Source organism: Diceros bicornis, chromosome X, assembly GCF_020826845.1.
Source record: "Diceros bicornis minor isolate mBicDic1 chromosome X, mDicBic1.mat.cur, whole genome shotgun sequence".
Classification (NCBI taxonomy): domain Eukaryota; kingdom Metazoa; phylum Chordata; class Mammalia; order Perissodactyla; family Rhinocerotidae; genus Diceros; species Diceros bicornis.
In genome coordinates this window covers 80,075,790-80,101,370 of record NC_080781.1, presented here as the reverse complement: position 1 = coordinate 80,101,370, position 25,581 = coordinate 80,075,790, and the positions used below count along the sequence as shown (strand labels likewise).

Here is a 25,581-nt window from a genome sequence, read left to right as displayed (position 1 = left end):
TTTATGCTATTATGTGTGGATAGAGTTCATTCATTTTCAGTGTCATAAAGGTGTAGAATATTCCATTGAGTATTCAGCAGTTTATTCACCTGTGCTACTATTGATGGATTTTGTATTATTTCCAGTTGGGAGATAGTAGGGACAGTGCTGCAGTGCTCATTCTTGTGCATTTATCTAGGTGCACGCACACATAAGTTTGAGGCTAAATAGCTGGTAGTGAAATTACTGGATTATAGAGAGTATATAATCAAGTTCACTAGACATTGCCTAATAATTTTCAAAGTTATTGTGTCAATTTACATTTTCACTAGCAGTGCATGAAAATTCCTATGGCTCTATACTTTTGCTAACCCTTGATATTTTTATTTCTATTTTTGCCAGTCTTGTAGTCATATAACATTATTTCATAGTTCAAAGATTACTTATAAAATTGAGCACCTTTTCATGTGTAAATAATTTCTATTTTGGATTTTCTCTTCTGTGAAGTGCTTAATCAAGTCATTTGTCCATTTTTTTTCTATTGGATTGTCTGCCTGCCTTTTTCATACTGATTTTTCAAAGATCTTTATATATTCAGGATATTAGTTCTTTGCAAATTAAACCTGTTGGAATTTTTTTTCTACTCTAGCTTGCCTTTTCATTCTCTTTACTGTGTCTTTTGATGTTCCTGTTCCTTTATGTTTGGCCAGTGGGAGGTGTAATCAAAAGCTTGGAATACAGATGGAGAAAGATTTGTTGTTCTTTCTAGCCTGTACCCTCCCTGCTTCAGTGCTTAGTTTTTGGCAGGAGCCCTGTCTCCCAGTGATGACAACTCTCACTGGGAAGCTTCTCCCGAATTTAACTCTCCTTGGGCTCTGGGAACACTATTTCCTTCTCTTGCACTTGCAGCCTTATTGATAGTGACAAATGCCAACTGTCGCTGATCTCTATTCGTCACCATCCTTTGTTCATTCCCTTTTTTGCCATGAATTTTAATTCTATCTTGTTTATTTTTTTATTTCAAAAGGCATCATTATTGTCATTGTTTTATAGGGTCAGTATCTGTTAACATTTACCTACATGTTTACCACTTTATTTGCCTAGACTTTCTAGCTAGGGTCACTCTTCTTCTGCTTTGGAATGCATGCTTTAGAATATCCTTTCCTGAGGATCTATCTACTACTGGCAAACATTCTCAATTTTTCATCAGAAAACGTCTTTTTTCTCACTTTTGTTGTTTTTCTAATAGCTTTATGAGATAATTTTCCTACCATAAAGTTCACCCATTTAAAGTGTACAAGTCAATGGTTTTTAGTGTATTTATAGAGTTGTACAACCATTTGTTTATAATAAAAAACTGAAAGCAGCCCAGATACCCTTCAGCAGGCTCTGGGTGGCTTTGAGCTTTGACTCTTGTTCACTTTGCCCTCAAGGCCTTGTACATTTTCCTGTTTTGACTCATTCCCTCAGAGCAAAAGCACCTGTGTTTTGCTTGTGCCCTGCTCTTATCTCTGAATTACAGCTCTACCCCAGATCTGGCAGTCTCCTTCTCTGTTGATAGCACTTTAATGATTGAAATATTTTTTTGAAAAAAAAATTTCATCTAGGATGTTTAATAGCTCACAGCAGGAGGATTAGTGCTAGTAAACCAATTCATTTCCAGAAGTGCCCCATTCTCTCTTGAACACAGTTAGGTCAGTCATATGCCTGTTCGCACTCTTGTTTTTCACCCTGTCCCCGCTCTGTAAACTGCAAGGGGGCTGACACCTGGAAGCTACATTTCCCAGGCTCCCTGGCAGCTTGCCTCTTGCTGGGCTTAGCCAAGGAGAGACATTAGTGGGAGAGTAGAGGGTGAGAAGAAAGGAGAAGCCATGTATTTCCCTCCACTTTTCCCTTTCTCAGGCAGCCTCTCCAGTATCAGCTGTGTCTCCCCTATGGCTCCAGGTCCCACCAGACGGCGCTTACTTTGGCCCCCTAGGTGGCTCCTGTAGGGGTTTTAGCCCCTGCTGGACTAGACTGGCTTCTGGGCTCTGGTAACACCACTGCCTTCTATTACCCCTTCAATTCTAGGGGTGGGAATAGCCACCTCCAGTTACTAATCTCTGGGTTGCTTTACTGTCCCCCGTTAGTTTTCTCAGCTCACGTATCATCACCAATCCTCTAGATTAAATTCTCTCAGTTATAAATACTTAGAATAATTTCTGTTTTCTGACTGTACCCTCACTAGTACAACAGTCGAAACACTCTTTTGCTCCCACTACTACACTGAAACTCCTGAGAAACTGACTATACAAATGGACAATGGACAGATCACATATGACAATAGAACTCTGACCCATAAGCTCTGTGGCAACCAGTCTAGAAGGCCAAACCACAGCCTTTGCAGCAGTAGGCCCCAAAGGGTCAGGACTTGGTCTTGGACTTGGTCAGGACTGTCAGCTTCCCTAACTTCTGACTCCCTTCCAACTCAGATCAACCAGAGGAAGCCAAATATGATCCTCAATTCAATCACATAGGGTGTCCCCCTTGTAGCCCATCTCCAGCTTTCCCATGCCCACAGCCTCCAATCAAGGTAATACTGAAGCCTCTCCTTTTTTTTCACTATAAAGCTTTCCAACTCTTCTGCAAGCTTTTGAGTGTCTGCCAAATGCAGGTGGTGGTGGCTTATTCCCTTGCTATCGAAAGCTCTGAATAAATATCCTCTGCTTGTTCTCATTTGGGTTGTCTTCATTTATTTCCACCCTCTTTTCAAAGTTCCCAGTGTCATCTACATTGCCAAACCCAGCAGTCAATTTTCAATCCTCATATCTTTGACCCATCAGCATGTGATCCATTTTGAAATTTTACTTACCTACTGTTGAAAACACCTTTATTTGTCTCTAGGATGTCATACTCTCTTGGTTTTCTTGCTATCCATTAACTCTTCCTTCTGAATTGCCTGTGCTTGTACATCCTAGTTTTCTTAACTTCTAAGCATTGGACTGTCCCAGGGCTTAGTTCTCAGACCAGTGCGTTTGCCCTTCTGGCTTCACTCTGTACTTTTCTCTACATTGTTCTATGGCCCATGCGGCTCATCTGTTTGGACTACATCAACCAGCTCCCTTGCAGTCTTGTTTCTAGTTGGGTTCAGTCAGTGGGAGGCATAGTAGGCTATCCAGAGGGTGAAGAATATTCCTCTAGCTGCTTCTGGCAGATCCTTGTGGGTTGTCTGTGGCCCTAGATTAAAGGTGACAGCTCCTGTTGGAAAGCCCTTTCCACATGGCTGTTTGGATTCTGTTAACTACTTCCTTTAGGCCTAGGTTGGTATAGATTCCCTGCCTGAATAACTGTCACCAATCTCCCCAAACAAAACTACTTAATTAACATAATAAATAAGGCTAGCCCACCAGATATCTATGGAACAGATCACTTAGCTTTTTTCCTAATTTTTCTCAGTATGTAAATAATTTAAAGACTGTTGAGCAGAGAGGAATAAATAAAAGAAAGCAAGAATATCATTATAAATCCTTGCATTTTATTTTAATAAGCCTGTATAATCCAAGGCTTATTCATGGAGAAAAAAGTATGGTTAAGGAGGAAAACACCTAAATCACAGTGGCATTATCTCAGCTTCACATTCACACAGACCTTTACAAAACAGTGATGCAGCCAGAATCAAATGATGATCCCCAAAGCCAGCCTCTCCTGCCACACTGTTGTCTGAAGCTTCTATAAACAAGATGGCTTGTGTTTTTCTGTTTCTTTTCTCATTTGCTTTAGATCTGTCCTCTCATGAATAATTTACATTTTTCAAGTACTGGAAAGGAACAAGGTGAGGGCACTACCTGAAAAACTATTGAAAATTGAAATACACCATGCCTATTAGGATTTTCAGTAAATGATGAAAATCTGATTTTATGGCTTGTACTGAATAGTGTTTTTGAAAGTGTCTAGTATAATGTTTGATTTTATGCATTCCTTTGGGTTCTAGGGTTTTCTTTAGCTACTTTTTAAAGATTCTTTTATAAAAAGGAAATTAAAGCCCTTTTCATCATTGACATTGGAGGACTGAACATCTATGATTTATAGGGCTTTTATTGTATGATTATGTTTGAGAAATGTGATTTTAGCCATAGTTTATCTAAATGATAAAAATTTGTTAGGGCATGTGAAGAATGAACCTTACCCAAAAAGTGATCTGGCTTTGCACTTGGCTACTGGAAAGTCATCTCTGGGCTCCTGAAATGTCCTGCCTGATAGGAGTATCTTTGTTTGCCTGTGGCCTCTGGCCACCAGAGAGTTTGACTGCGACTTACGATAGAGGCTTTGGGTCACACAGTCTCAGTTCAGACCTCCAGAAGAATTGATGACTAAAGATGCTAGCCCAACCTCCGGAGAGCCGGAGAATAAAGATCAGCTACTTGGGCAGTATGCAATCAAGCCCCAATAAAAATTGGACATAAGAGGCTTAGGTGAGCTTCCCTGGTGGGCAATACTCTGTGCATATTGTCACATATCATTGACTAGGAGCAGGTAATGCCATCCATAACTCGATTGGGGGAGGACACCTGGAAGCTCCTCATCTGAACCCCTCCTGGACTCTGCCCTATGTGTCTCTTCATTTGGTTAATTTTAACCTGTAGTCTTTCCCTGTAATAACTTATGAGTATAACAACTTACTGTGAATTCTGTATGTCCTACCAGTGAATTATTGAACTTGAGGGTGGTTTTGGGAACCCCCTGAACTTGCAGAAGTGAGTGTGGCCTTGTGGAGTTCTCTGCCCCCTTTAACTTCATACTTGGCTGAACTAACTGCAGGTTGGAACCAGGAACTGGAGTTTCATCTCCGTTAGATCTTTCCAGTATCATTATGGTACCTAAAAGGAAAAAAAATATGACAAAACAATTTTTCTGGTTAACCCCAGCCCCCCCTCAACCTTGCAGCTTAGTTGGACAATTTAGAAACCTAAAAAAGAAATTCATTTTATCACTTTATATTCTCCTATTTCTCCTATTTTCCCAGGTCATCAAAATTACTTGATTGTGAGTGGTTGAAAACATGAGTTTATATTAAAAGAAGCATAATGTAATAAAGTGTAAAATGTTTATACATTGATGAAACCCTAAGACTTCAAAGAATGTGTGTGTTTTTTTTCTTTTTTTCTGTCTTTAGGGGTTTCTGATGGAAAAGATGGAGAAGCATTAGGGTGAGGCTTAGATTAGAGCCAGCTCCTTAGCAGCCCCTGTGATCCCTTTCCTATGGCCCCTGGTCGTACTTAGCCCTGCTACATAGTAGAGACTGGCAGCAAACATGCCTTCATTTGGCATCAGGGGCTGAACTGCCCCTTTATTTTTATCATCAGTGACTCGAGGTATCTTCAGAAGGAGGCTGACCAGGAAAGAAGAAAAAGGGTGAAGACAACAAGCAAACCAAGAGGACACGTCACATGTGAGACATTCTCTCTGGTGCCCCAGCTTTATTTGTCTAATGGGCTAGAGTGCCCATGGTGGGAGGAGAAGGACAGGGTAAGAAGGAGATCCAGAGAAGTATTTAGTTTTTGTTGACATTGTCATTGTCGTGTTGCATAGATTCTGTTCTTTTTACCTCTGGCTTGATCTGGCCTTGGAAACATAGCTTATATTAAAATAATTCTGTTCAAATGAAGGATGGCTAAGAGTATTGCCAGTGAGAAATTTCATCACTTCATTTCATATTTTTGTGAAAATATATATTTCCCAAATAAATGACAAGTTGAAGCTAGAAAAACAAATATCTAGGATGAAAACTTTAACTTTGCATTAAGACTGTGAAAATGTGTTTTTCTCCCCTGAAATGGTTTTCACAGCTCATGTCATTGACTTAAATCTCTTTCTCTGTGAGTTAGAAATATTAAAACTGTTGACATACAACTAAACAATATCTGTATTTGTACCTTAACCAATTTCTTACATTTGCTTGCTTGACAGTTACCATTTACTGTGACTGAATGCCATTTCCTTAATAAAAATGCGCTTACCTTTTTTTGACAGATGTCAACTCCATGTACTTTAATGATTTTAACCAAACTCTCAAACAAGTTTTTCACTTATTTAAAATGGACTATAATGTGAAGCCAACTTAGTTGTGAACTTGAATATTGTGTGGTATATATTTGGAGATATTTTAATGGTTTTAATAAAAACTTTACCTGTTAGAGTGAAGTGACTGTGACATTACTATTGACCAGTTAAACTGAGCTCTATTTTAGTGTCCATTAAAAGCTTCTTTTTATTTCATTTTTTCACTTCAAATTATTTTTTCCCCAGAGGAATTTCATATGATAGAATTTTAATGTTTTCAATTTAAGATTGTTATACAATGATATACAATTGGTTGTGCAGCTTCTGTGTAACTACAGTAGTATAGAATCCATCTCTTCCCTTTTTAGCCATTCTGATTTTCTGTCTGTGGAGTCTTTGCTGATATTTGAGAGAATATAACAGCCTCAGTTAATTTGACAGAGTAGAGATAGTTTATAACTATTAGACAAAAAAGAGGGAGCCTGGGAAACTTCTACTGAACACTGTCATACAGCGAGTATTACTGTGCCATAAACAGAGATTTAGACTAATGATTAGCCATTAGAGCAACAGTGACTATTGGTTTTCCATTGCTGTCTTAACAAATTATCACAAATTTGGTGGCTTATGTTATGCTCATTTATTATCTCATAGTTCTGTAGGTCAGAAGTCTGACAAGGATCTACCAGCCTAAAATCGAAGTATTGGCAGGGCTGCTTTCCTTTTTGGAGGTTCTAGGGGAGAATGTGTTTTATTGTTCATTCAAGTTGTTGATAGAATTTAGTTGTTTGCAGTTGTAGCACTGAGGTCTTCCTTTCCTTGCTGGCTGTCAGCCAAGGGCCATTCCCAGCTGCTAGAGGCCGTCAGCATTCCTTGGCTCATGGCTACTGTCCTCCCTCTTTAAAGCCAGCAGTAGCACTTCGCATTTCTCCTGTCTCTTCTTCCACTTCATCTCTGACTTTTCTGCCTTTCTCTTCCATTTTGAAAGGCTCATGTGATTACATTGGGCCTGCTCATGTAATCCAGGTTAATCTCCCTATTTTAAGGTCCACAACCTTAATCCTATCTGCAAAATCCCTTTTGACATATAATGCAACATATTCACAGGTTCCACGGATTAGGGTGTGGGAGGGTAGGCATTATTCTGCTACCACAGTGACCAACGGACTTTGGACTATTGAACTGCAACTAGGTTAGGGAATGAACTGAAGCTCATGTCTCATGTTAGAGAGTTCCAGAGCCCTCTATGGATTCATATCAGCTATACAGGAAGAAAACTAACTTTACTTTCTTGGCTAAAAGCCAAGAACTGAAATAAGCTTCATGTCAAAACTGGAATTCAGCTCCTGCCCGCTATCGTAGTAAGGGAGAGCCAGAACGGTGGTTGCTCACACGTGAAGGACTTTTACATGTTTGAATTGGTTTTTTGAGTAGGGTATCATTGTGCTAGAGAGTGGGTTAGTGCAGTTGAACACCTTATTGGTCTGATATATATTTCAGCATTTATGTCACATCTTAAGTTGGACTCCGGAAAATCTATTATCAAAATATATGACAGTAACATGAAAAGATAGTTTCCTTAACAATTTCTATAAATGCATTGTCTGCAGCAGGTTACATTAACGGTAGAGGATAAGAAGTTGTAGATTTTTTTGGTTGATTAAACCAAAAAAATATTGAAATTTTGGAGAAGAAATACTCTCTTCCTCTGCCCTGTACTTTCTACCCTCACATATATAACAGTATTTGTATATACAGTGGTTGAGTAGTAAGGTTGGGGATATGTCCTTAGAAAAGAAGTATTGGCGAAATATTTGGTTTGTTTGAACAGTGTACCAACTGATTATAGATGATAGCGAGAATCCTGCCAATACAATATTTTTGTGGGAAGAAGTTGGGCAGAAATTGTAACTTTGGAGTTAATTGAAATTGTTCTGTGGTAAAGGAATTTAAGTAAATAAGGAAGGGAATTTCCTAACTGCACAAAAGTTCTTATTCTTGTTGTATAACAACAACAACAAAAATGAAATCCACTTATTCAAGAAAATTTGCTCTAATAGATAAATTATTTCAAAAGCATTAAGTACACTTCTCAGCACTAGTTTTTCTGTTACAAATAATCAGTCTTTTACATCAGAGTGATACATTAAAATGAAGCACATTAGACCTATTAAAACAACCATTTACTAAAATACCCTTAAAATTAGTTTAAAAATTGAGTAATTAGGCCCATGCTGAGATAACATTACATTTGCATGTATTGCCTTCAGCTTATGGCCCAGTATTTTTTTCATTAGCTGTTATGTGTAAATTGGCTGTTAAAGAATGCTTTATGTTTTCAGTTATGTTTTAATAAAATAAAAGAGGATATTATTACCTCCTCAGACTGTAAAGAATAGTATTTCTAGGCTAACAAAATGAATTTCTTGTACTTCAATCGATGTTTGGCAGGTGAAATCATATACAAAAACAACCTTCTCTGAGATGATGTGTATATCACATGATGCGAATGTAAATAAGTAGAAGACTCCTTTTAAAAGAAGGGATAGACAAATTCTTAATATGGCACATGAATATTGAACCTAATTGGGTATCTGTTGAAACTGTTTTGTGGTGGTTAAATATGTTTTAGTCACGTAGAAATAGAAAACTATTAGCGGGCCCTTTGCAGCTGATTACACCTTGTAGCAAAACCTTGAGCCCCATAAAGATCAGAGGGCAGAGAGAAGATTCTTTTGTGACACAGGATCAAAATAGGGGATTAAAAAAACTAGTTGGGCCACCTTTCAGCCTACACACACTCCATTAACAGCATTTCCAGAATTACTAGGCTATTTGTACCCCAGCATTGCCATAACTCTCTACAGGGGAGGAAGGATAACACAATGATCAACATTACCTAGCTTCAGACCTTTACTTATCACTGAATATCTGTGTGACCTGAGCAAGTTCCTTAAATCCTCTAAACCTCCGTTCTACCATCTGTAAAATAGGGCAGATGATAGTTCCTACTTCATAGGATGGTATAAGAATTAAATGAGCTAGCATGCATAAAACAACTAACGTGGTGCACAAAACTTCATGAACACCCAGTATTGTCATCAATATTATGCTCGTGCCATAGGCTAGATATCAACATAGTTTATCACTGGTAATGGTCACGCTGATAACTTGGTTAAGGTGATGCCTGCTGGGTTTCTCCTTTCCACACCGTATCATTAGAGGCAAGTCACAAAGTTCAACCCACACTCATGGGGAAGCAAATTAAGATCTACCTCTTAGAAGGAGGGATATATCAAAGAATTTGTTAATATATACTAAAACCACAGTAATTAATAAATATTTTGGGGGAGATACTTTGAGGCTCTACAAATATCCTGTTTCTCCTTGTTGTTTCACCCACTAATTTAACACTGACCCATGGATCTTGCTTGCAGCAATTATTATGATGTTGTAATGGTGATTTTGTATTCTCCTCATTCCTTTTCAACATACTGATACATATGATTCCCTAATTCACCATGTCTGTGTGTCTTTGATCATGTATTCACTCTGCCTGACCTTGTCCTCCTGCCCCATCACTCCCTCAGTGGCAAATACTTCTTGTCTTTTATGGCTCAGCACAAGAGTTACCTCTTTTTATTTTATTTTTATTTTTTTATTTTTTTTTTAATTTTATTTATTTATTTTTACCCCAAAGCCCCAGTAGATAGTTGTATGTCATAGCTGCACATCCTTCTAGTTGCTGTATGTGGGACGCGGCCTCAGCATGGCCAGAGAAGCAGTGCGTCTGTGCGCTCCCGGGATCCGAACCCGGGCCGCCAGCAGCAGAGCGCACGCACTTAACCACTAAGCCATGGGCCCGGCCCAAGAGTTACCTCTTTTTAGAAGCCTAGCTATCCCATTTCCCATCCAAAGTAGAATTGGCCACATTTTTAATTCCTGAGACCATGCTGTATTTACAACTATCATATGGCTGACATATATTTGTTATTGAACTTTTAAAAATATTTCTCTTATGATGTTCTATGAAAGGCAGGAAGTATTTCGTATTATCTTTCTATCTGTAAGTGCCTAGTACAAAATCTGGGACATTATAGGCAAATCAGTAAATGCTTGTTATATTAGTGAATGCATAAAAAAGCAGTTGGGAAAATTTGGTCTTCAGTTTGAGGCATTTATTCACAAACTTAAAAGGACCCAGACTTAAAAGGAACTCAGCACATCAAAGAACCCACTTTATTTTTAGCAGCTTTGTAAGATATACAAGGGAGACCTTACATATTTTTCTCTCATCCTCCTCTTCATCTTTATCCTGTCTCAAGCATATCTTCCATTCTGCCGTATTTCACCTGAAACCATCATTTCAATCAGCAGACTGTAATTGACTAGAGAAATTGGGGGGCAGAAGAGTTACTAATGTAGATCAAGGAGTGACCAGGGAGGCAGGAATAACTGGAAAGAATAGTGTCATGGAAGCCAAGGAATTTGACTAAGAAGGGTCTTACGTATCAGAGAGCTTAAAAAGGGTAAGAACTGAAGTAGCATTAATTTAGCAGCAAGGAAGTTATTGGTTACCTTTGCCAAAGCTGTTTTAGTACAGCTATGGTGGCAGAAGCCATGAATTTAAGATAGCTAATGTATGCTATTGAAAAGAGCTTAGCTATCAAGGAAAGGAGAGAGAATGAGAGCAAGAACAAGAATAAGGTAGAGGCAGATGCAGGATTAAAGAAGTAGTTAATTTTTGTTTTATTTTGTTTTTCTAAAACAAAGACTTGAGCACATATATATTCTGAGGGAAATAAGCCATAAGGGTGAGGGTATGTGAAAGAGCAGTGGTGAAGGGTGGGATTGTCTTGACATGAGTGCAGCCATATCTGGCCATTCCATTAACCTATAGCCACCAGCACACAAAGAAATATAAAGCTGCTTTCTGTGTGGGGGGAACTGGCCTTTTTCCTGGGAACTGGCCTTTCTCCCATGGAGATAGTTGCAATTTGTAAAAATTTCAAGGTCCTTTGGGCAGACTGGCCATCTGTGCCGGGCTGGGACAATAACCAGGGAAAACAATGCACATACACAACTCCCGGGCTGGGGCGATAGCCAGGAGGCTCAGTGCACCTATGCTGCTGATAACCATTTGTGCATGAGAACACTGAATGCTTGCTCTATAAACTCTGTAACTGCTTATGTAAACTGCTGGAAACCAGGGCTTGGCGAGAGTCGCACCTGTGGAGGGGATGCCTGGCCCAGGACCTCTGATGATCAGATTCCTGCCCAGCTGTGTCAATTGAAGGGCCTCTCCCTGGCAGTGGGGCATGAATGTTGTGAGTAACGGATCTGAGATGTTCTCTTTTCTGTCAGCCTGCTGTTTCTCTTTCCGGTTGATTTGTGTCATTTCCCTTCAGTGGATGTGGATGTTTTCCGTTTCCAATCGATCTGATGTTTTTCCCTCTTAATATTTGACCTATTCCGATCAGTTTGTGGACTATCGCCTTTACTATACTCTATATAATAAAATATACCTTCAATCCATTTGTTTGGAGTGGAAAGTTTCTTTTACGTCTCTGATCGATTCCCTGAACCTCTCAAAACCGGGATCTAGAGCCTAGATAGAGGTTATAGAAATCAATGGTGCTGAGAGAAGCTTGAGGCCAATATTCCCTAAAGGCTATGTCCCTGTCATGACTGCTTTTCAGAAGGAGGAAGGAGAAAGAAGGATCAGCTTCTCATGTATTCATACACTTGACTTGTACTCACTTGCCTCTTTCATTTTAGAGGAAGAATGTATTATTAGGGGTGGGGGGTTGTAAGGCCCACCAAAGGCATGTATTATTCTTTTTGAGCACACACACACTCTTTGAAGAAACATTTTTGGCCTTGTGGTGTCTGGCCTGTATCCCTGGTATGTCCCAGAGAATGGCCTTATTTGGAAGAAACCCAAGAATATCACATCTCCCTAAGTTACTGTCTAACATTTTTCTCTCATATAAATTATGCAAGTTCATTTAAAGAAGTGAGAAAATATGTCTTCCATTTATTCAAACTATTCATACTAGATTTGGAGAAGTATTGCATATCAAGAGAAAGAAGTTTTCTGGCAGCTCTTTTGCTTAGAAATTTAGCCAGTTTTTCAGAAATCTTTCATGTGCCAGACTAAATTTTTTTTTTTGTGGCTCTGTAACGTTAAGTTAGGGTTGAAGTTCTGTGGTGCATTTCTGTGGAGGAATATTTTCTCTGTTTTGATCTTTTGAAATCAAGTTTAGTTTTCTTGTCATTTCTTTTTTGTTTTTTGGTAAGGAAGATTGGCCCTGAGCTAACATCTGTGCCCATCTTCCTCTGCTTTATATGTAGGACGCCTGGCACAGCATGGCTTGGTGAGCAGTGCGTAGGTCTGCACCCGGGATCCCAACCTGTGAACCCCAAACCACAGAAGCAGAACTCGTGAACTTGTCCACTATGCCACCAGGCTGGCTCCCCTAGTTTTGTTGTCATTTTTGAGGCATAAGTACATCTGGAGATAAGAGATTACTGAAAACAGTAGACCCATATGTAGACTATGGCACTGCTTATACTCTTATACTTAAAGGTTTTTCTACAATAGGGAAAGTCATACTCAGAGAATATTTGAAAACGTGATTGCATCTGGGAAGTAACATTTGAATGTGTCTATGCTTAATCATCGTTAAATTGCTGATAGTAATACATGTTCCGAGTAGTACAATGAAATATAGGCATATCTAGGGAACATATTTTTCAGACAAAATTAAAAACACCTCTTGCCAAATACATTCAAGCACTTGATTAAAGTCATTTCTTTAATCTTCCTAACTATTGTTTTGCATAAGAACACCATATTGCAGTATTACATTATTAAAATAATAATTTGCATAATTGGGTCAATCTTCATTTAAAAAATTTCCTAAATATATATTTACTGAATCTAGGCAACTGTTATTTTTTATATGACCTATTTCCTTCTAGTTTTAGATTATTTAAAACGCTGCGTTTTAAATGTTTGGTATACATTTTAATATTTGTTCTATGTTTTAAGGGTTCTCAGAAGAATAGAAAGATATCAAGTACAGTGCTTATTGTTCGTTCTTGTCTTGTTCAGTTTCTTTAGAAAGCTCCCTGCAATACTTTGTATTCAGGTCATCTGACAAGTGGATTAAGAGTGTGTGAGTGAGCGATGGATTGAGCAGGGAGGGTAGCTAATAGAATAGTTGGAAAAATGGCCCAGGAGGAAGAAATCAAATGTTTCTTTCAAGGATTTATCGTCTTCTTTCCTCTTTGTTTTCTTTATTTTGAGACGAATTTATAAATGATTAAAAGTACGGGAAATAACTGAATAGTGTAACAAACAGCTATGTACACCAGTCCCAGAATTAACAAATATTAACATTCTTTGTGCCTCAAGTATTTTTTTTTTAAATTTTATTTATTTATTTTTCCCCCCAAAGCCCCAGTAGATAGTTGTATATAAAAATAGGGCACCTTACACATGTGCCCTATTACCCCTTTCACCCTCCTCCCTCTCCCCTTCCCCTCTGCTAACCACCAGTCTAATCTTTGTGTTTATGTATTTGTTTGTTGTTGTTGTTTTTATCTTCCACTTATGAGTGAAATCATACAATATTTGTCTTTCTCTGTCTGACTTATTTCGCTTAGCATAATACCCTTAAGGTCCATCAGTGTTGGCACGAAAGGCAAGATTTCATCATCTTTATGGCTGAATAGTACTCCATTTTGTGTATATACCACATCTTTATCCATTCATCCATTGATGGGCACTTGGGTTGTTTCCAAGTCTTGGCTATTGTGAATAATGCTACAATGAACATAGGGATTCAAAGATCTTTACACCTTTGTCTTTTCTCGTTATTTGGATAAATACCCAGAAGTGGAATAGCTGAATCATATGGTAGTTCTATTCTTAATATTTTGAGGAATCTCCATACTGTTTTCCATAGTGCCTGCATGAGTCTACATTCCCACCAGCCGTGTATGAGGGTTCCTTTTTCTCCAAATCCTCTCCCGCACTTGTTATTTCTTCTTAATTGCAGTCATTCTGAAGGGGATGAGGTGATATCTCATTGTGGTTTTGATTTGCATTTTGTTAATTTAGTGATGTTGCACATCTTTTTATGTGCCTGTTGGCCATCTGTATATCTTCTTTGGAAAATGTCTGTTCAGATCCTTTACTCATTTTTTTTCTTTTTCGTGAGGAATGTTTGCCCTGAGCTAACATCTGTGCCAATCTTCTATTTTATATGTGAGTCACCGCCACAGCATGGCCACCAATGAGTGGTGTAGGTCTGCTCCCAGGAACCAAACCTGAGCTGCTGAAGTGGAGTGTGCTGAACTTAACCACTAGGCCAGGGGCCGGCCCCATTGGCCCATTTTATAATCGGGTTGTTTGTTTTTCTGTTGAGTTGTATGAGTTCTTCATATATTTTGGATAGTAACTCCTTATCAGATATATGATTTGCAGATATCTTCTCCCAATTGTTAGGTTGTTTTTTTGTTTTCTTGATGATTTCCTTTGCTGTTCAGAAGTTTTTTAGTTTGATGTTGTCCTATTTGTTTATTTTTTCTTTTGTTTCCCTTGCCTGTTGAGACATGTAGTCAAAAAGATACTGGTAATGTCAAAGAACGTATTGCCTATGTTTTCTTCTAGAGTTTTTATGATTTCAGATCTTACATTCAAGTCTTTAATCCATTTTGAGTTAATTTTTGTGTGTAGTGTAAGGTAATGGTCTACTTTCATTCTTTTGCATGTGGCTGTCCAGTTTTCCCAACACCATTTATTGAAGAGACTTTCTTGGAGCTGATTTTCATATGCTTATGTGCCATCTCTGTATCTTCTTGGCCCATTCTGTCTTTTCCTTAGCCTTCTTTTACTTTAGGGACTGTGATGATTAATTTTATGTGCCAACTTGACTTTGATACAGAATGACCAGATATTTTCTCAAATATCAGGAGCACCTGACAAGCTTTAATAGTTGGTGTCATTAGTTCTAAATACTGTCTTTTAGTTTTAGGTATTTTATATTATCCATTGTAATTTTCTCTATAACTCATGGCTTCTGTAGAGTATCATCTTTTAGTTTCCAAATAATGAGGTTTTTGGACCATTTATTTTTGTCATATTTCTCTTTTGATTTCACTATTGTAAGAAAAAGTGGTCAGTTATAATAATTCTGTACAATTTTTTGATACTTGCACTATGGCTAAGTATATGGTTAGTTTTTGTAATAGTGACATGTGTACTTGAAAAGCTATATATTATCCAGTTGTCACATACAAGTTTCTTATTGTATATGTAAGCAATATTGTGTGGTGTTTAGGAGCACGGAATACTTTGTGACCTTGAATGCTGAGTTTACCTCTTATAAGCTATATCATCTTGGAAAAGCCACTTAATCTCGCTAGGCCTTAGTATTACACACTTTTTACAGATACCTGACACATAGTGAATACCTAATAAATGTTTTCTATTATCATTTGATTAAGAATGCTGTTTATGGTATTCACATCTTCTGAATCCTTATTCATTTTTTACATGCCTCATCTGTTTCTTCAAGAGTTATGTTCAGTCTACTCTCATTGTGGGCATGTCAGTTCCACTTTTTAGTTAATTAGGTTTTTAACTTTTAATGAATTACTTTTTTGTGGCTATGTTGCTAAATATATACAATTTAATTTTTACTTTGTAGTGGTTTATCCTTTTATCTCAATATTGCTACACTAATATTCTTTTAGTTCATAGCTGCCTATTATTATACCATTCTTTATGATTTTTGTGTCATAAAGGTAATGTTGTATTAAGTGGTTGTTTTCATAATAATGTTTCGTATAAATAACCTAGAAATTTCAGCAACTTTTAAACACAAGCATTCATTTCTGGCTTAAGCATTTGTCTCAGTTAGCTGGAATTCAGTTCATCTAAGAAAGTTTTGTATGGGCTTGATTCTAAGCTACAACTTGTGCCCAGATCATGGGTTTCTCCTGCAACCAATGGCTGCCCAAAACGTACTGTATTAGTTTGCTAGGGCTGCCATCACAAAGTACCACAAGCTAGGTGGCTCATACAACAGAAATTTATATTCTCACAATGTTAGAGACCAGAAGTCCTAGATCAAGTTGTCTGTAAGGTTGGTTTCTTCTGAGACATCTATCTTTGCCTTATAGATGGCCATCTTCATGTATCTTCACATGGTCTTCCCTCTGTAGCTGTCTATATCCATATTTCCTTTTCTTCTAAGGAGACCAATCATATTTAGATCAGGGCTCACCCTAATGATGTCATTTTAACTTAATTATCTATTTGAAGATCCTATCTCCATGTACAGTCACATTCTGAGATACTGTGGGTTAGGACTTCAACATATGAGTGAGGTGAGGAGGGACACAATTCAGGCTATAACATATGCTTTTCTCTTTGCAAAAGGTAGAGTTCAAGAGGGCAAGCAAAACGCTACTAGTAGGTTTAACGTTTCTGCTCCAGTCAGATCTGTTAACATTCTGTTGGGTAAAGCAATTCACATGGCCAACTCCACTATCAATGGAAAGGGGAATTAGTAATACTTTACTTCTACTAGGAGGAATTGCAAAATCACATAGCAAACATTGTAGATCGGAGAGGAGTGAACAAGTGGTAATGATAATGCTGCAAACTACCAAAATTGAGTGGTTTTCAAGAGCAGAGACTCTGAAGCCAGAGTGAGTCGATTCATATTCTAGACCTGCCACTTCGTTACTTAAGTTCTATGTGCCTCCGTTTCCTTATCTGTAAAATAGGAGTAATAATACTACTTTATATGGTTATTTTGCAGAGCTCCTGACTCCCATCTTCTGTGTGTCATTGTTATGTATTTTAGATCCATTCTCTTCTAATCCTTCTTAGTCATTATCATAATATTTTGATTTTCCCGCATGTTAACCAGTTTCTTACTAAACATAGAGCTTTGAAAATCCCGTTTTTTTCTTCTAGTTTCAGTTTCCTTCTGGTTGATGAATGTAATTGGGCAGTTATATCTGTTGGGTTCTATGAACAGTAAATTCTATGTTTTTATATGTGTAAAATGTATTTTCAAATAGTCATTTAATCATATTTTAGCTGGTACTAGAATACAAGGAAGACTTTTTTTTTAAATTAATTTTTTTCTGTCTTAATTTTCATTCCTTTCTAGATAATGTCTTTTTTTTCCCTTGTCACTTTATGTACAGGCATGCCTTAGAGATATTGCGGGTTCAGTTCCAGACCACCACAATAAAGCAAATATCACAACAAAGCAAGTCATATGAATTTTTTTGGTGTCCCAGTTCATATAAAAGTTATGTTTACACTATACTGTAGTCTATTAGGTGTGCAATAGCATTTTGTCTAAAAACAATGTACATATCTTAATTAGAAAACACTTTATTGGTAAAAAATGCTAACCACTATCTGAGCCTTCAGCAAATTGTAATCTTTTTCCTTCCGGAGGGTCTTGGGAAAAGCACAATATCTGCGAAGCTCAGTAAAGCAAAGCACAGGAAAATGAGGTATGCCTGTATAAATATACACACATATATATTCTTTTAGTAAGATATTCTAACCATAATTTATTTTTATTTATTTGTTTTGGGACCCACCGTGGATTTGAAATATGAGGAGTCACATCTGTTATACATTCAGCAAAATTATCAGCAATATTCCTCTGTTTCTCTATTTGCTCATACTATTCTACTTGTCTCATATTTTCGTTCATATTTTTTCATCTTTTTTCTCTGTGTGCTGCATTCTGAGTGACGTCCCTAGACCTGTCTTTCACTTCACCATTTTCTTTCTTTGGCTATAGCCAGACTGATGTTTCCATCATTATATAGTATCATACAGAGTATTTACACTGCCTTAAAAATCTCCTCTGGAAACCACTGATCTGTTTATTGTTTACAGTTTTGCCTTTTCCAGCGTGTCATACCGTTGCGACCATACAATATGTAACCCTTGCAGGTGGGCTTCTTTCACTTAGTAATATGCATTTAAGTTTTCTCCACAACATTTTATGACTTGATAATTCATTTTTTGGGCACTGAGTAATATACCACTGTCTGGATATACCAGTTTATTTCTCCATTCACCTACTGAAGGGCATCTTAGTTGCTTCCAGTTTTGGCAACTATGAATAAAGCTGCTATAAACAGCACTGTGCACATTTTTCTGTAGATGTAAATTTTCAGATACTTTGGGTAAACAACAAGGAGAACAATGCTTGAATGATCTGGTAAGACTATATTTGGTTTTGTAAGAAACCAGCAAACTGTCTTTCAAAGTGGCTGTAACAGTTTGTATTCTCACCAGCAATTAATAAGAATTCCTGTTTCTCCACATCATTGCCAACATTTGGTATTATCAGTGTTCCAGATTTTTATAGTCTGTGATTCATATTGGAAGTGTGTTATTGACTCTATGAGAATTTAAAGGAAGCTCTGCCCTTCAGGACACTGCAAGTACTCCTTTAGGATTGTAATGTGCTGCTTGGCAAACCTCTCCACGTTTCAATTTCTCAAATACTCAATGGAAGGCGAATAGGAAAAAAACAGAGCAAGACTACATGTGAGAAGATAGAAATGAACAAAAAGTTAAAAATGAGAATTTATGGGTAAGCACCATTTATTATTAAAGGGAGGAGAAGAGTAATTTTGACCTACTTTACATAAATTGTCTAGTTAGAGTGTTGGCAATAACCTTTCAAGGTCCATTCTAATTCAGGGATTCAAAGATTTCCACAACCCATTGTAGCTAGTGTGTTATACGGTTCTGGCTGATAATAGAGATACTAGTGTTTACCTTGTTAATGAGCTAGACACTGGATATTAATATGAATGAGAGACATTTCCTGGTTCCACAATCCAGAAGGAGAGTCAAGAAGGTAAACAATCACATATAGTGTAATAAATGTTATGGTGTTACACTAGAGGTTTGTGCAAAAAAATGTGCCTATAGGGAGTGTAAGGGAAAGAGTGGGAAAGAGACTAACTCTATCAGACGATATGTGGGAAAGTCTTTGTCAAAGTGGTAATATTTGAATTGGGTCTTGAACAATGAATAAGAATTCTCCCAAAAAGGAAGAAGAGGTATGAAAGGGCATTGTATGTTCAGGAAATGTTGAATATTACCATAATACTAGCATGCAGATTGAATAGGAACAAGTGGGTTGGGAGGAAATTAGGAAGTTATTTTGGTGGTTGTGAAAAACCTGTATGTCAAACTAAGATGTAACCTGTAGGTAGTAGAGAGCCGTTGAAAGGTCTTAAGTAAGGAGGTGACATGGTCAAATATGTTTTATGAATCTGTGAGCAATCTGAAGAATATATTATGGGAAGAGACAGAGATGGTAAGACACTAGTAAACAGGTCATAGCTTTTCTTACAAACCTACTGTGTATTGCTGCACTGTGCAAGTTAATTTATAGTTTAATTTTATTTTATTGTGGTAGGAATCTTAACGTGAGATTTACCCTGTTAACTTTTATGGGTACAATACCTTACTGTTGACTTAAGTACAGTGTTCTACAGCAGATCTCTAGAGCTTACTCAACTTGCTTAACTGAAACTTTATGCCCATCCATTAGTAGCTCCTCATTTTCCCCTACGCTCATGCCCTGGAAACGAACATTCCAGTCTTTGACTCTGAATTTGACTATTTTAGATACCTCATATAAGTGGAACAATGCAGTACTTGTCTTTCTATGTCTGGCTTATTTCATTTAGCATAATAACCTCAAGGTTCATCCATGTTGCAGCATGTTATAGAATTTCCTTCTGTTTTAAGGCTGAATAGTGTTACATTGTATATATATATACCACATTTTTATCCATTTATCCATCGACAGAAACTTAGATTGTTTCCATATCTTGGCTATTGTGAATAATGCTGCAATGAACATAGGAGTGCTAATATCTCTCTGAGATCCTGATTTCAGTTCTTTTGGGTAAATACAAGGAAGTGGGATTGCAGGATCATGTGGTAGTTCTATTTTTAATTTTTTGAGGAACTTACATATGGTTTTCCATAGCAGCTTGACCATTTTACATTTCCACTAAAAGTACACAAGGTTTCCAATTTCTCCACATCCTTGCCAACTCTTGTTGTCTTTTGTTTTTTTGATAATAGACATTCTAGCAGTTGTGAAGTGATATCTCATTGTCGTTTTGATTTGCTGTTCCCTGATAATTAGTAATGTTGAGGACCTTTTCATATATCTGTTGGTCAATTGTATGTTTTTGGAAAAATGTCTATTCAAGTCCTTAGTCCATTTTTTTTTTTTTTTTTTTGTTTTTTGTTTTTTTTTTTTTTTACATTTTTATTGATATTTTAATGGTTTCTAACATTGTGAGATTTTGGGTTGTACATTTTTGTTTGTCCTTCACCCCATATATGACTCCCTTCACCCCTTGTGCCCACCCCCCACCCCCACTTCCCGGGTAACCACAGTCCAGTTTTCTCTGTCCATGTGTTTGTTTATATTCCACATATGAGTGAGATCATACAGTGTTTGTCTTTCTCTTTCTGGCTTATTTCACTTAACATAATACGCTCCAGGCCCATCCATGTTGTTGCAAATGGGACGATTTTGTCTTTTTTTATGGCTGAGTAGTATTCCATTGTATATATATACCACATTTTCTTAATCCAATCGTCAGTCGAGGGACACTTAGGTTGCTTCCACTTCTTGGCTATGGTGAATAATGCTGCAATGAACATAGGGGTGCATAAGCCTCTTTGGATTGTTGATTTCAGGTGCGTTGGATAGATTCCCAGTAGTGGGATGGCTGGATCATAGGGCATCTCTATTTTTAATTCTTTGAGGAATCTCCATACCGTTTTCCATAGAGGCTGCACCAATTTGCATTCCCACCAGCTGTGTATGAGGGTTCCTGTTTCTCCACATCCTCTCCAACATTTGTTGTTTTTTGTCTTGGTGATTATAGCCATTCTAACGGGCGTGAGGTGGTATCTTAGTGTTGTTTTGATTTGCATTTCCCTGATGATTAGTGATGTTGAGCATCTTTTCATGTGCCTATTGGCCATCTGTATATCTTCCTTGGAGAAGTGTCTGTTCATTTCCTCTGCCCATTTTTTGATCGGGTTGTTTGTTTTTTTGTTGTTCAATTGTGTGAGTTCTTTATATATTATGGAGATCAACCCCTTGTCAGATGTATGTTTTGCAAATATTCTCTCCCAGCTGGTTGGTTGTTTGTTCATCTTGATTCTGATTTCATTTGTCTTATAAAAGCTCTTTAGTCTGATAAAGTCCCACTTGTTTATTTTTTCTTTAGTTTCCCTAGTCTGGGTAGGCATGTCATCCGAAAAGATTCCTTTAAACCCAATGTCAAATAGTGTGTTGCCTATATTTTCTTCTATGAGTTTTATAGTTTCAGGTCTCACCTTCAGGTCTTTGATCCATTTTGAGTTAATTTTTGTGTATGGCGATAGCACATGGTCCACTTTCATTCTTTTGCATGTGGATGTCCAGTTTTCCCAACACCATTTATTGAAGAGACTTTCCTTTCTCCATTGCATGTCCTTAGCACCTTTGTCGAAAATTAGCTGTCCGTATATGTGTGGTTTTATTTCTGGGCTTTCAATTCTGTTCCATTGATCTGTGTGTCTGTTTTTGTACCAGTACCATGCTGTTTTGATTACTATTGCTTTGTAGTATGTTTTGAAGTCAGGAATTGTGATGCCTCCTGCTTTGTTCTTTTTCTTTAGGATTTCTTTAGCTATTCGGGGTCTTTTGTTGCCCCATATAAATTTTAGTATTCTTTTTTCTATTTCTGTGAAGAATGTCATTGGGATTCTGATTGGGATTGCATTGAATCTGTAGATTGCTTTAGGTAATATAGACATTTTAACTATGTTTATTCTTCCAATCCACGTGCATGGGATATCTTTCCATTTCTTTATGTCATCGTTGATTTCCCTCAATAATGTCTTGTAGTTCTCATTGTATAGATCCTTCACCTCCTTGGTAAGATTTATTCCTAGGTATTTTATTCTTTTTGATGCAATTGTAAATGGTATTATCTTTTTGAGCTCTCTTTCTGTTAGTTCATTATTAGCATATAGAAATGCAACTGATTTTTGTAGATTGATTTTGTACCCTGCAACTTTGCTGTAGTTGTTGATTGTTTCTAACAGTTTTCCAACAGATTCTTTAGGGTTTTCTATATATACAATCATGTCATCTGCAAATAGTGAGAGTTTCACTTCTTCGTTACCTATTTGGATTCCTTTTATTCCTTTTTCTTGCCTAATTGCTCTGGCCAAAACCTCCAGTACTATGTTGAACAGGAGTGGTGAGAGTGGGCAGCCCTGCCTTGTTCCTGTTCTCAGAGGAATGGCTTTCAGTCTTTCCCCGTTGAGTATGATGTTAGCTGTGGGTTTGTCATATATGGCCTTTATTATGTTGAGGTACTTTCCTTCTATTCCCAATTTATTGAGAGTTTTTATCATAAATGGATGTTGTATCTTGTCAAATGCCTTCTCTGCGTCTATTGAGATGATCATGTGGTTTTTATTCTTTGTTTTGTTGATGTGATGTATCACGTTGATTGATTTGCGGATGTTGAACCATCCCTGCGTCTCTGGTATAAATCCCACTTGATCATGGTGTATGATCTTTTTAATATATTGTTGTATTCGGTTTGCCAATATTTTGTTGAGGATTTTTGCATCAATGTTCATCAGCGATATTGGCCTGTAATTTTCTTTCTTTGTATTGTCTTTGTCTGGTTTCGGTATCAGGGTGATGTTGGCCTCGTAGAATGATTCAGGAAGTGTTCCATCTTCCTCTATTTTTTGGAATAGTTTGAGGAGGATGGGTATTAAATCTTCTTTGAATGTTTGGTAAAATTCACTGGAGAAGCCATCTGGTCCTGGACTTTTATTTTTTGGGAGGTTTTTGATTACTATTTCAATCTCTTTACTTGTGATTGGTCTATTCAGATTCTCCATTTCTTCTTGGTTCAATTTTGGGAGGTTGTATAAGTCTAAGAATTTATCCATTTCTTCTAGATTGTCCGATTTGTTGGCATATAATTTCTCATAGTATTCTCTTATAATCCTCTGTATTTCCATGGTATCCGTTGTAATTTCTCCTCTTTCATTTCTAATTTTATTTACTTGAGCCTTTTCTCTTTTTTTCTTAGTTAGCCTGGCTAAGGGTTTGTCTATTTTGTTTATCTTCTCGAAGAACCAACTCTTTGTTTCATTAATCCTTTCTACTGTTTTTTTGGTCTCAATATCATTTATTTCTGCTCTGATTTTTATTATTTCTCTCCTTCTGCTGGCTTTGGGCTTTGTTTGTTCTTCTTTTTCTAGTTCTGTTAGGTGTAATTTAAGGTTGCCTATTAGGGCTTTTTCTTGTTTGTTAAGGTGGGCTTGTATCGCTATGAGTTTCCCTCTCAGGACCGCTTTTGCTGCATCCCATATGGTTTGATATGGCATGTTATCATTTTCGTTTGTTTCCAGATAGTTTTTGATTTCTCCTTTAATTTCATCAATGATCCATTGGTTGTTCAGTAGCATGTTGTTTAATCTCCACATTTTTGTCACTTTCCCAGTTTTTTTTTCCTGGTTCATTTCCAGTTTCATAGCCTTATGGTCTGAAAAGATGCTTGTTATGATTTCAATCCTCTTAAATTTATTGAGGCTTGCTTTGTTTCCCAACATATGGTCTATCCTAGAGAATGTTCCATGCGCGCTTGAGAAGAATGTGTAGTCAGCTGTTTTTGGGTGGAGTGCTCTGTATATGTCTACTAGGTCCATCTCGTCCAGTTTTTCATTTAAGTCTAATATTTCTTTATTAACTTTTTGTCTGGATGATCTATCCATTGCTGTAAGTGGGGTGTTAAGATCCCCTACTATTATTGTGTTGTTGTTGATTTCTCCTTTTAGGTTTGTTAATAGTTGTTTTATGTACATTGGTGCTCCTATGTTGGGTGCATATATATTTATAAGTGATATGTCTTCTTGATGGAGTGTCCCTTTTATCATTATATATTTCCCTTCTTTGTCTTTCTTAACCTGTTTTATCTTGAAGTCTACTTTGTCTGATATGAGTATGGCAACACCTGCTTTCTTTTGTTTGCCATTAGCTTGGAGTATTGTCTTCCATCCTTTCACTCTGAGCCTGTGCTTGTCTTTAGTGCTAAGATGTGTTTCCTGAAGGCAGCATATTGTTGGGTCTTGCTTTTTAATCCATCCTGCCACTCTGTATCTTTTGATTGGAGAGTTCAATCCATTTACATTTAGGGTAATTATTGAAATATGAGGGTTGAATGTTGCTGTTTTGTCACTTATTTTCTGGTTCTTTTGCATTTCCTTTGTTTCTTGTCCCATTTGTTTTGGACTGCCAATTCAGTTTGGTTGTTCTGTCTTATGATTCTTCTAGTTTTCTCTTTGTTTATCATATGTGGTTTTAATTTGATTATTTGTTTAGTGGTTACCTTGAGGTTTGGGCAAAAAATCTTCTGTATGAGATAGTCCATTATCTGATAGCCTCCTATTTCCTTATACTAAGTCAATTCAGTCACTTTCCTCTTCCCCTTCTAAGTTGCTCTTGTTATACCTTATTCTATCTTGTGTTGTGGCTGTGTGTTTACAGTGATGAGGTTAAATTTATTTTTGGTGAATTTCTTCCTTTGATCTTTGAGTTTAGTATTTAAGTGGTTGCTAACCTATTCCGGTAAAGATCTACTATTTCTCTGATTTTGTCTGCCTACTTTTCTCCTTACTCCAAGCTTTGTGTTCCCTTTCTCTTCTTGTTTTCGGGCCTGAGGGCCTTCTTGAGTATTTCTTGTAGTGGCGGTCTCGTGGCCATGAACTCCCTTAGCTTTTGTTTATCTGGGAGAGTTACTATTTCTCCATCATATTTGAAGGATATTTTTGCTGGATAGAGTATTCTTGGCTGAAAGTTTTTGTCTTTTAGTATTTTGAATATATCATTCCAGTCTCTTCTAGCCTGAAAAGTTTCTGTTGAGAAATCCGCTGAGAGCCTGATGGGAGTTCCTTTGTACGTTATTTTTTGTTTTTGTCTAGCTGCCCTTAATATTGTTTCTTTGTCGTTGACCCTGGCTAGCCTTACCACTAGGTGTCGTGGTGAAGGCCTTTGTCTGTTAATATATATAGGAGTCCTGTTGGCTTCGCTTACTGGTATTTCCTGCTCCTTCCCCAGATTTGGGAAATTTTCAGCTATTATTTCCTTGAATAGGCTCTCTGTTCCTCTTTCCCTCTCCTCTCCCTCAGGAATACCTATAATTCTTATGTTACATTTTCTAATAGAGTCCGATATTTCTCGGAGTCTTTCTTCATTTCTTTTTAGTCTTAGTTCTCTCTCTTCTTCCATCTGGAGTATATCTGTATTCCTATCCTCTAAAGTACTAATTCTTTCCTCCATATTGTCAGCTCTGTTCTTTAAAGATTCCAGATTCTCCTTTATCTCCTCCATTGTGTTCTTCATCTCCATCAGCCCTGATAGGTTTTTCTTTATGATTTCAATCTCTTTTGTG

The 25,581-nt window shown here is 37.3% G+C and overlaps 2 long non-coding RNA genes across 3 annotated transcripts in view; both read left to right on the top strand.

Moving 5' to 3' along the window:
• The window catches only part of LOC131401203 (uncharacterized), a 40,891-nt gene extending 31,779 nt beyond the window's left edge, over nt 1-9,112 (top strand). The window contains exon 3 of the long non-coding RNA XR_009217586.1: nt 5,132-9,112. This is a non-coding gene — a long non-coding RNA (uncharacterized LOC131401203). The remainder of the gene's footprint in view (nt 1-5,131) is intronic.
• LOC131401204 (uncharacterized) overlaps nt 1-25,581 on the top strand; it is a 135,172-nt gene that overhangs the window by 57,092 nt on the left and 52,499 nt on the right. The gene's annotated exons all lie outside the window — the stretch shown is intronic.